Source organism: Barbus barbus, assembly GCF_936440315.1.
Source record: "Barbus barbus genome assembly, chromosome: 21".
Lineage (NCBI taxonomy): Eukaryota > Metazoa > Chordata > Actinopteri > Cypriniformes > Cyprinidae > Barbus > Barbus barbus.
This window is the reverse complement of record NC_136749.1, coordinates 29,245,469-29,257,613: the sequence shown is the minus strand read 5'-3', so window position 1 is coordinate 29,257,613 and position 12,145 is coordinate 29,245,469. Positions and strand designations below refer to the sequence as shown.

At 34.2% G+C, this 12,145-nt stretch overlaps 1 pseudogene across 1 annotated transcript in view; it reads right to left on the bottom strand.

Annotated features, from left to right (window-relative positions):
* LOC306887848 (M-protein, striated muscle-like) overlaps positions 1–1,273 on the bottom strand; it is a 70,901-nt pseudogene extending 69,628 nt beyond the window's left edge. The window contains exon 1 of the transcript in view: positions 1,196–1,273. The product of the transcript in view is annotated as an M-protein, striated muscle-like (transcript). The remainder of the gene's footprint in view (positions 1–1,195) is intronic.
* Positions 1,274–12,145: the final 10,872 nt, after the last annotated feature.

Genomic DNA, 12,145 nt, shown 5'->3' with positions numbered 1-12,145 from the left:
GCAACCGCATTTAAATCCGCATTTTCCCATAAATTAAATATATTAAGGTTCTGCAATATATAAATATATTGTAGAAACGTAATTTCCTGTAGAACTGCTTTGCAACGATTTGTATCGTAAAAAGCTCTATACAAATAACTTGAACTTAAATGCGGGAGTGAGTACCGTAAATTATCGTATGTGTGTACGGAAGCAGTCACTCTCGCATTTGTAGCCATAGCAACAGTTTGCGGGAGTGAATAAGAGACTGTTTGGTATCTGCTACTCTTTTTGTCCGTCGATTTTAACTAAACTACCGCTTATAGACGTGCTGTGTTTTGTTGATGCTCAGGAGGCTGCTTTAGAGAGAGCGATGTCTTGCAGTGTTGTCATGTCCTTATATTTACAAGTGCTTTTAGGCAGCATGTTGTTTGCTCTTATCTCATAAAGTCAGGCACTTTATGGAGTGGTCTGTTGCAGATATGAGATTTTGTGGTGTTATAAAACAAAGCATTTGGGTGTTTTAATGGTTTTTGTGCTTGTTTGTTGTTATTTTTTCTTCTATGAAGATCTGGCAACACTGACACTTTACCGCAGGGCTCGTGAGCTCAACTAGCCCCCTGTCAAAATGTGCTAAGATTAAGACTTCTTTCATTGTTATTTTCTTGCATCTCGCATACAGATGAAGACACATTTCTGATGCACATTCAAAAACGTCATTAACAACTAGTGGTTCAGTTCAGTTCCATACACACTGTAGAATTTCTGTAAATGCGGTTGGCATTTTTTTGGGAATTAATGCGGTTGTCGGATGCGGTTGTCACTCCCATATTTTAGTGAATCATGTGTGTACAGAACAGACTGTTTACCTAAGGCTCTGCATTACAATGCTGTAAATAATGTTTAATTTCTTGCACAGACTGATCGTTTCGCTTCATAAGACTTCAGTATATCGTCAGGAGTCACAGGGATTCATTTTGTGTTGCCTGATGTGCTCTTAAAGTGCTAGCCATTGACTTGCATTTTATGAATCACCAAGGTGCACGGTTTCAGCTAAAAACTTCTTTACTGTTCTACTGAAGAAAAAAATGTATTACATCTTGTATGGCCTAAGGGTGAACAAACTAACAGCACATTTTTATTTTTGGGGAACTCTCCCTTTATCTTGATCACAAACATAATTTGATCTGAAGAATGAAAGTCCAAAATAACTTACTTTCCCAAAACGGAGTGAACATCACCTCTCCCAGACACCATCCACCGACGCTAACCTTGGCATGATATTTAGAGGTCACATCGCTCATCACATGGGTCATCACATCCGTCATGTCACAAACAGGAGTGGAGATGTTCTGACACCACGTCACTGGTTCATACGGTTTCCCATAACTGCAGCAGAATAGATTTCAGTCAGATGAATAACAGCAGATACTCACAATCAAATTAATTTGCATGTGACAGACACATACACAGACTCTGTAGGAAATGAATCAGCACCCATTTAATGCAGATCTGGTTTAATCATAGTTGCAGTGAGCGCACACAGAAACTCTTTTAAATAGACCAGACTAACCAGATTCTAATTATAATAGTTCTCCTGCTCTTCACCTGGTACATCATTACACACCCTGTTTACTGTGCATATGTCATATCAGGCGTTACATCGTGTATCTGATATTGCATGCTTATTGTTATCTTTGGAACAACTCATCAAGTTATAAACATATTAAGTCATAAAGTCAATAAATGCAAATTCTCAGTGCAATGAACTTTGGGGAATTTGGGGAAAAGTGTTTTCGTTGAACTTGGTCAGTGACATGTAAAAAATGCAGCCAAGTTAATTCAAAATAATTTTTAAAATTAAAATGAAGAAAATAACTATTATTTCTAGCAAATAAAAAAATGCACTTATAGAAAAAAAGTTTAGATTTAAAATATTAAAAAGAGAATATTTAATATAAAAATAAGTTTAGTATAAATTATTTTTAATTAAATTAATTTTAAAATTAAATTATTTTAATTAAAATTAAATTATATGTATTTTAAAATTAAATTAAATATTTTTTTAAATTAAATTCATTTTAATTAACTAACTAATTTAATTAATTTAATTATACATAGAATTTAGAAGTCACTTTGGATTGGATTGAAGCATCTGTAATGCAGATGAAGCATCTGTTTCTGTAGATGCATAAATGTGTATGTGTGTGTGTGTGTGTATGTACATATACACACACACACACACACACACACACACACGCATGCACACACGCACACACATATATGCATGTATATGTATATCTTTGATCATAAATATTTAGAAAAAGTAGACAGAGGAATACTATTTTGCTGTAACCATTTATATATTACTGTATAACTGAGCAAAAATAAACCATTCAAAGCTCAAAAGCTTCAATATGGGTAGAGAGGTTAAGAGGTTGGACTGATGTGGGATTATCTGGAGCTTCTGAAGCTTTCGTCTCTCATCCCGTCATCTGCTGTCTGCCCCACTGACCCTCCCAGCATGCACTGCTGCTCCCTCCGTTCCCATCACATTTATTTTTCCCCATCAGTTTCTCTGTAAAGCGTAACTGTGACTGGTGCAGAAGATTCGGAGCCAAGGCCAAGGGCCGGCAACATTCAGCAGACGCAGCTTCTTCCTGCTCTGTTTCTAATTGCAGTTCAGAGATTCACAGCCGGCCGACCACAGCGCGTCCTTCACCAAAGTCAGTCACAGACTTCACAGTGTTCACAGAAAACCAAAGGACTGAGAGGAAAGCATTAAACCAACGGCCAAATAATTGATTATATTTTTAAAACACTGCTGATTATATCAGATGTTTTTTTAAACGATAATGCCATGTGAGCAGGGGCATAAGACATTAGCATTAAAAACAGGTACAAGAAGAATGGAAATATAATGCATAAAGAGAGGAAAATCAGAGGCAATGTACTGTGTCGAAAGTGTGCGTTCAGTGCGAACTTCAGTGCTTGTGCTTTTCTTACTATAAATTGCTGCCATTAATACAAATGACTGTGTCAAACCCCTATTAATTCCTCTCAGTAGCGCTCGACAGTACCAAAATCTAATATCATGATGTGAAAAAATGTATGTCTGTTGTATCACAGTATAGTCTCTTTTTTAAAGGAAAACCAATGAAAAGATTAACATATCAAAAGTATATTGTTACTCCATATATTAAAATATGTATATGCATTATATACAGGTACATCTAAAAAAATTTGAATATTGTGAAAAAGTAAATTTTTTCTTGTAACATTTCAAAAAGTGAAACTTTCATATATTTTAGATTCATTATATGTCAAGTAAAACCTTTCAAAAGTTTTTTTGTTTTAATTTTGATGATTAGAGCTTACAGCTCATTAAAGTCAAAAATCAGTATCTCAAAATATTAGAATATTTACATTTGAGTTTCAATTAATGACCATCCCTACAGTATAAATTCCGGGTATCTCTTGTTCTTTGAAACCACAATAATGGAGAAGACTGCTGACTTGGCAATGATGCAGAAGACAATCATTGACACCCTCCACAAAGAGGGTAAGTCACAGAGGGTCATTACTGAAAGGAGTGGCTGTTTACAGAGTGCTGTATCAAAGCATATTAAATGCAAAGTTGACTGGAAGGAAGAATTTGGGTAGGAAAAGGTATACAAGCAACAGGGATGACCGCAAGCTTGAGAATACTGTTAAGCAAAGCTGATTCAAACACTTGGGAGAGCTTCACAAGGAGTGGACTGAAGCTGGAGTCAGTGCATCAAGAGTCTCCACGCTCAGACATCTTCAGGAAAAGAGCTGCCAAGCCACTTCTGAACCAGAGACAACGTCAGAAGCGTCTTACCTGGGCTGTGGAGAAAAATAAATGGACTGTTGCTCAGTGGTCCAAAGTCCTCTTTTCAGATGAAAGTAAATTTTGAATTTCATTTGGAAATCAAGGTCCTAGAGTCTGGAGGAAGAGTGGAGAGGCACAGAATCCATGTTGCTTGAAGTCCAGTGTGAAGTTTCCACAGTCAGTGATGATTTGGGCTGCCATGTCATCTGCTGGTGTTGGTCCACTGTGTTTTCTGAAGTCCATGGTCAACGCAGCCATCTACCAGGAACTTTTAGAGCACTTCATGCTTCCTTCTGCTGACAAGCTTTATGGAGATGCTGATTTCATTTTCCAGCAGGACTTGGCACCTGCACACACTGCCAAAGGTACCAAAACCTGGTTCAATGACCATGGTGTTACTGTGCTTGATTGGCCAGTAAACTCGCCTGACCTGAACCCCATAGAGAATGGGGTATTGTCAAGAGGAAGATGAGAGACACCAGACCCAACAATGCAGATGACCTGAAGGCCGCTATCAAAGCAACCTGGGCTTCCATTACACCTGAGCAGTGCCACAGGCTGATTGCCTCCATGCCACGTCGCACTGATGCAGTAATTCATGCAAAAGGAGGCCCAACCAAGTATTGAGTGCATAGAAATGAACATACTTTTCAGAAGCCTGACATTTCTGTTTAAAATATCAATTTTTATTGATCTTATGTAATATTCTAATTGTCTGAGACACTGAATTTTGGGTTTCGTTATCTGTAAGCCATAATCATCAAAATGTCAAGAAATAAAGGCTTGAAATATTTCACTCTATGTTTAATGAATCTATATAATATTTGGGTTTCACTTTCCTGAAATGAGTGACAAAAAATATTGACCTTTTTCACAATATTCAATTTATCTATATATCTATATCTATATCTATTTTCTTTATATATATATCTATTTTCTTTATATATATATATATATATATATATATAATACCTATTAAAAACAATATATATTATATGAAACATTGTTGTATTTTATCATATATAATGTAATACAACAAACATTCGTTCTCTCTCTATATAAATAAAATTAGCTTTTTAATATATTGTTAATGTTTTCTTATCAATTTTATATTTTAATAATATATATTAATGCATCAGTGCTCTCTTTCTATATATATATTAACAGAGCTTAATGTATTTACATGAAATATAATAATAAGAATGTACTTCTAATATATTAATATGATAATATATTTAAAAATCTCCTCATCTGTGCAATTGTACCTAGCATGCTATATATATATAAAAAAGGAAAAGCAGAGGTCCAGCCCTGTTTTGCTCTCGTCTCTGTCACTCACAGGTTGTAGTGGACGCTGTAGAGAACCGCTTGACCTGGAACTTCAACAGGATCCCAACGGAGAACGCTGAAGAAATTCCTGGACTCAAAATAAGCCTTCGTCCCGTTACAGCTCTGACCCCAGCAACCTGCAAGACAGAACAATAAAAGTGAGATGGTTTAGAGGTCTGTGGACATCTTACTTTGTGTTGTGACCATCTTAGTTATATATAAATAAACTAATGATGTTCTGGTCTGAATGTCTTTTGTCTAAAAGCAAAGTGGACACTTTGTCCCTCAGGTAAGTTTTTCCATTTATAGCTACTCCACAGCTGATGCGGTTACAACAGTAAGCAATAAGATGCTCGAGGTGTGACTTATTCACAATACAGCACGCCTCGAGTACCTTATTGCTTTTATGAAATGATTACCACACAATGCAAATATTAAAACCAAAAATGTATGCATTGATGTTACTTCTTTGAAGTAAATTCAATAAATGCCACCCTTCCGCTAAAAAATAATAACAGTAAACGGAGAATGTAAAAAGAGAATATTTAGGTGTGACATTCCTCATCTTATCGATCTCAAATAAAAACACAGAATAGGAACTGTTTTCATCCGCTGTCTCATTTATTTTTTAATACCATTCCACCTTCCGCTGTTTGTAAATTCTATGGGTCTTGCTTCCAGTCTCATTCGCTTCCAACTATTTTTAGCTGTACAAAACTGCTCCTTTTACTGCTTGATATTGCAAATTGATGTGTCTTACCATATTATTTCAATGCATTATCTTAATTATGAACACACTGGTTTTAGTGCAAACAGTTTTACCGTACGTTGTAATTTGGCTGGTTATATTCCTATAGCAGCTAATGAACCGGAAGTCTCGCCCATAGGCTTACTTCTGCACTGAAGAATAAGGAGGATGTTTTCTCACACACACATCTGCTTATATCACACCACACGGAAATAACCTATATAAACATATATGTTTTAATATAGGTTTTGATATATGTTTTTAATATATGTGACATATATAAAATTGGCCGTTTTCCTATAATATATGTACATATATGTACATATATGCACATATATGAACACATGTGTACATATATGTACACATATACGTGCATACATGTACCTATATAGGTACATATATGCATGTATATATATATGTGTGCATATATGCACCTATATGTTTACCTATATATTAGTAAAATTATTAAAATCCATAGCTGCTAGACAACATAAATAAAAGCCCGAAATGTCGAAATTTACATTTACATGTACATATAGGGCTTATATGTGGATATAAAGAAGCAATACAGGAGACCTATATGGCCTTTATATGCACATATATGCACCTCAATTTTGCCTATATGTGGCATATATACGCATATATGCAGCATATATGTTATTATCATATATGTGCATATATACTGCATATAGGTTTCATATATGCGCATATATCCTCATATAGGTTCTTTCCATGTGGGAGAAAATGTCTGTTTCCCTCCTTTTAGTTTAAAGCAGACCGATTCGCGATACCGTGCAAGGAAGCATCATTACAGTGTAAACTGATACAGTAACATACCTGAAACAGAAACTAATAAATACAGTAATATTCAGTTTTGATGCTATATTATAGATTGTTTATGTTGCTAAGGATGTTGCTCGGTGATACACAAAACCGTTGGGTGAAGCGGTCATAGCCATGCTACATCATGAATAAAACACACCTGCTGACCAATCAGAATCGAGCTAACTGTTTTATAATAGTGACAGGAAGATCGGATCATTCTACTGACTCGTATCTTTGAATCTCCTTGATCAAAATGACAAAATATATTACAAAATGACTGTTAATGCAATAAAACTATAATGCAACCACGGCCAAATTAAATAATGAGAAACAGAAATGATTAATTCAGGTAATGCAGTCTGTTTCCTCACCTCCCGATCTGTTTTGTTCGTTCTTTTGTCGCTTGCCTGCTTCCCAACTCAGTATCTTACAACAAACACAAAAATGACATATTTACTGTTTGCTGTTATTATATAGGTATCTTGGTTTATCAAAGTGATTTTTCCTCATCATATGGATAAAGTTTAAAGCTTCTTTGTTACCACATTCAATGTTAACCATCAAGACAGAAATTCGCAAATGTATAAATTGTAAGAAATAAAAAAAAGCTACAATTTGAGACCATAACTGTAAACGTGTTTGTAAGGAAGGTTGGGAATTATTTCTGTATCCAATACTGCAGTCATGTCACGTGACAAAAGAACGAAGGAAGACTGGAGAGGGGAACTAATTATTTCTGTTTCCTGTAAAGAATCAATAGGAAGTTGTGCGGTCAACACGAAATGAACGAATCCCTCGCTGAGACGACTCGATGTTCCCGTGTATGTATATTAAATATTAATTAAAATTTAATGAATCGTTCATGAACGACACATCACCAGTTTTGGGGGTAACACATTACAAGTAACACACGTTACGTAATCAGATTACTTTTTCAAGTAACTAGTATGTAACAAGAATGGATGAATGGAAACGGTGCAATGCAAACCTGCAATAATTAAATGTATTAAATAACACAAATATCTTTTATGCATTTAATCACATTTTATTAACCAATATCTTTGCTGCCGACCTTCGATGATCCAATTCAACCATATTAATAAGCAAAAATGACTTAAGATAAACATGACATTTGTTTTTCTTTTTTTAATTGCTGAAGAGTGTTCAACTTTCTTCTCCGTCATTCGATGCTTCATGCAATCCAGAATGGCTGAGGCTTATTCATTTAACTTTTGGTGTGAAAGGGCCTTTACATTTTTAGGCTTATAGTAAAAACAAATTAGCAAGCACATCCCAGATGAGATGCATTATGTAATGCATTACTTTCCATAAAAAGTAACTAAAAAGTTACTTTTTAGGGAGTAACACAATATTGTAATGCATTACTTTATAAAAGTAACTTTCCCCAACACTGCACATCACTGTTATAACACACTATAACAAACATAGACAGAAGCTCCTCTATTGAAGATTGATGCCGTCTTTGAGCTTCAAGCGCTTTGACTCTTCAGATGATGGTTTAAAACACTACCAGCAGAGGAAACAACGGCATCCACAAACCCGCTCAAGTTCTTCAGGATGTTTGACATCAATCAATAAATATATATATATAACCTCTTTTTCAAACTTTCTTCTTGACCAACTTTCCTTTTCTAGTTTGAGCGGTCGATGGACAGAGTTTGACGCACGTCTGACAGCGAGATGATGATCCACATGGTTCTCCATCGATTATGAACCTGGATGAATAATCTCTGCACGTTTTGATTTTCCTCGAGGAAAACTGAACGGCTCCAGATACACCAGCAGGATTTTTGTAGAAAGTGTTGCTCGTGTTAAGAGATTGACCTCTACAGATGGTGAAAAATGAACTCTCACAGTAAATGTGAATAAAATAGGTTTTAATGGGTAAATGAAACTTGCCATGCGGAGTGTAATATAATTAGAAACAGAAACATAATACAAGGTGTAAACTGAAGTCGTTTATCTGTGATCGTATCTAGTACAGCCTGACATAACATTCACAATTAAACACATGCAAATCACATAATGGCATCATCTATCAACTCTATTAACTCTAAGTCTTTTTGTTTACAGAAAAAGATTCTCACATGCAGAATATTCAAACTCAGCCACTAAAATTACAATTTGACTTAAATAGCACTTTAGTGTCATTTAGATACTATTACAGTTTCTATTAATAATTTTAATTCATTTTTATTTTCATAATCTCTGTTTTAATTTTGAGGTTGAGTCATTTTTTTGTCTTTTTATTTATTTTTTTAAAATATGCATATATATTTTATAATTTTTTATTTCAGTCTTTTTATTTTAGTCATTAATGTAGTTTAATATTATTTTAGTCATCAAGTTAAACTAAATAAAAATGAGAAATGTTGGCTTGGAAGCTGTAGTTTAATAATTTCATTATAGTTTATTTATATTGACTGAAATTCTTTTTAAAAATGTTTTAATCATTCATTCAATAAATGCCTCATTCAATCTTTTAAATGTTTTAGTTAATTATAAATATAACCTTGGCTGACTGTCACAAACCCATTGTAATTTTTTATTGAATTAATAATAATAATAATAATAAATCATTAAAAAAAATTAAGTAAAACTTCATTATTTAAATACTTTTAGTTTTTAAAAATATTTTTTTTATAGATATACAATGGAAAATACAGTTTCGTGGTCAGTAAGAACAATATTTATGGCCTGTACAGTTTCTAAACAGTTTAAAACACACAAGGAAAAAGCTAATTTCATTGTCATTTTGAAAAACAAAAACAAACAAAAAACATAAAAAAAAAAAAAAATGTTTAAAAAAATAATAAACAAAAAAACTATTATTTTAAGTACTTAAAGAAAAAAAAGAAAAAGAAAATATATTTTTAAAGAAATACGTGGATTCTTATTACTCACCTGTAAAGCAGAGCAAGAAAACGGCAACTCTCAGAGGCCACATATCCAGACGAGTGAAAATATCTCCAATTGAGAAGCTTCCAATAAAAATCCAATGGTCAGAGACACCGTCCTCTCATTATTTCAACGAGACTCTTCCTTAAAATCTCATATCCACAAATGAGAAAAATCACATTACGGTGGGACATTCTTTGATTTCAGTCATTTGTGCAATTAGAGTCCGTCCCCGGTTGTCCATCTGCAGCTGGTCTGGAGGAAGATCTAGCGCTCCTCAGGTGTGCCGGTGAACTTTGGAGCGTCTTATCGGCACCTTCCTGTTTTCTGCTGTTGGCCTCCACCCATTAGGGGCGTCTATAAAGGTTCCTCACCACACACACATCTTGAATTTCAGGTTTTATCTGTTGAAAAACTGAAACTGGAAATGAAGCATTTCTCAGAAAGGTGCGGGAGAAATGAAGCACACCTTCGGGCGGGACGTGGATGGATTCAGCTGGCATGTGCTGCATTATATTACCTAGGCAAGGCAAGTTTATTTATATAGCACATATCATACACAGTGGTTATTCAAAGTGCTTTACATAAAAGGAAGTAGTCATTAAAAAAATAATAATCACAACAATAAAAACAAGGAAATGATATAAAAATGTATTTAAAACAGTTAAAAATAGAAAATGATTATACATAAAATACAGTGCAATCAGTTAGTTCGTAGCACAGTGCTCATTCAACAAATGCACAGCTAAACAGTCTGGATTTAAATGTGGCTAATGTTTCAGCTCATCTGATCTCTGGTTCCAACTGTCAGAGGCATAATAGCTAAAAGCAGACTTCCCTTGTTTTATGTGAACCCTTGGTATTTCTAACTGACTCGATCCTAATGATCTGAGTGGTCTGTTAGGTTTATATTCAGTGAGCATATCTGCAATATATTTAGGTCATTGAGTGATTTATAAACGAGTAAAAGAACTTTAAAATCAATCCTAAATGTAACTGGAAGCCAGTGTACAGTTACAGTAATCCATCCTGCTGGTGATAAACGCATGAACAAGTTTCTCCAAGTCTTGACTGGAAACAAAACATCTAATTCTTGCAATGTTTTTGAGATGATGATTTAGTTACTGCTTTGACGTGACTACTGAAACTCTCCACTTGACTTGATCTTTAGTTGTTTGACCCTTAGAGTCAAGGTATGCATTCACCTTGAGAACTTCATCTTTGTTTCCAAATGCAATGACTTCAGTTTTCTTTTCTTTTCTTTTTTTAAAGATGGCTTTCTAAAGATGAAACCCTTAATTAAAAGTGAGTCTATTATTAAAAATATTTTTTTTTTGTATAAAAATAATAGAAAATGGTTATAATAATAATCAATGTATTAAATATCAATAATCAGATTTTTTTTTATATTTCAAATGATTTTAAAATATATATATTTTTTTATAAATGTAAAACATGCAGAAAAACATGTTTTTTGTTTACATGCAGAATATCCCTCACATTATGCCACCAAAATAAAAATATGATAAAGCATGGTATTTTAGTGTCATTGAGATACTATTTTTTTTCTTAATACTTTGTATAACATTTTTATTTTTATATTTTCCATTGTAATGTGATTTTGGAACAGCAATCCTATTAAGCCCAATTAAGACAACAAAAACCTAGTAAACCTTAAAAACATTGACCATGACCACAGAAGACCATTTATGCTAATGCACGCCATATAACCATTGCAGCATGATGCAACGAGTGCTTTCAGAACACAACAATGTAAGAAAGCTTGAAGAGCTGTATGTTCCAGGCTTTAGACCATTGAAAAACATGCCAGCTAACATGTCCATCTGAACAATAGCGTCATTCCAGCTCTTATTTGCTGTCGAGTTGAGTTCTGTCACAGAGACATATGGGATTCCTTACGACACCTTTTTCACCGAGATCTGTCATTTTCTGCAAGCTATTTTATAAAAAATCACTATAAGCTTTAATCTCAAACAGGGGATAACGGCAAAGGTCCAGACAATGAGCAGAAAATAATCTGACATTCTCAGTGATGAGACAGAATTCAGAACAAGGAATATGGTGCACTGCATTATTTTGGATTGGGATATATACTGTATATATACTATGATAACTATAAATTCCAATATAATTGTATTTATGATTTTAAGTTTCTGTTTACAATTTAATTTCTATAGCCATGAGGGTCGCAGACTTAAAAAAAAAAAATTAGGGAAGAAAAGAAAAACACCAACAGAACAGATTTCTTCATTTACTAATCTCTCACTCACTCACTCACTCACTCACACACACACACACACACACACACACACACACACACACACACACACACACACACACACACACACACACACACACACACACACACACACACACACACACACACACACACACACACACACACACACACACACACACACACACACACACTATTTCTGTTATTTTGGTACTACAACATTTTGTTTCAGTTT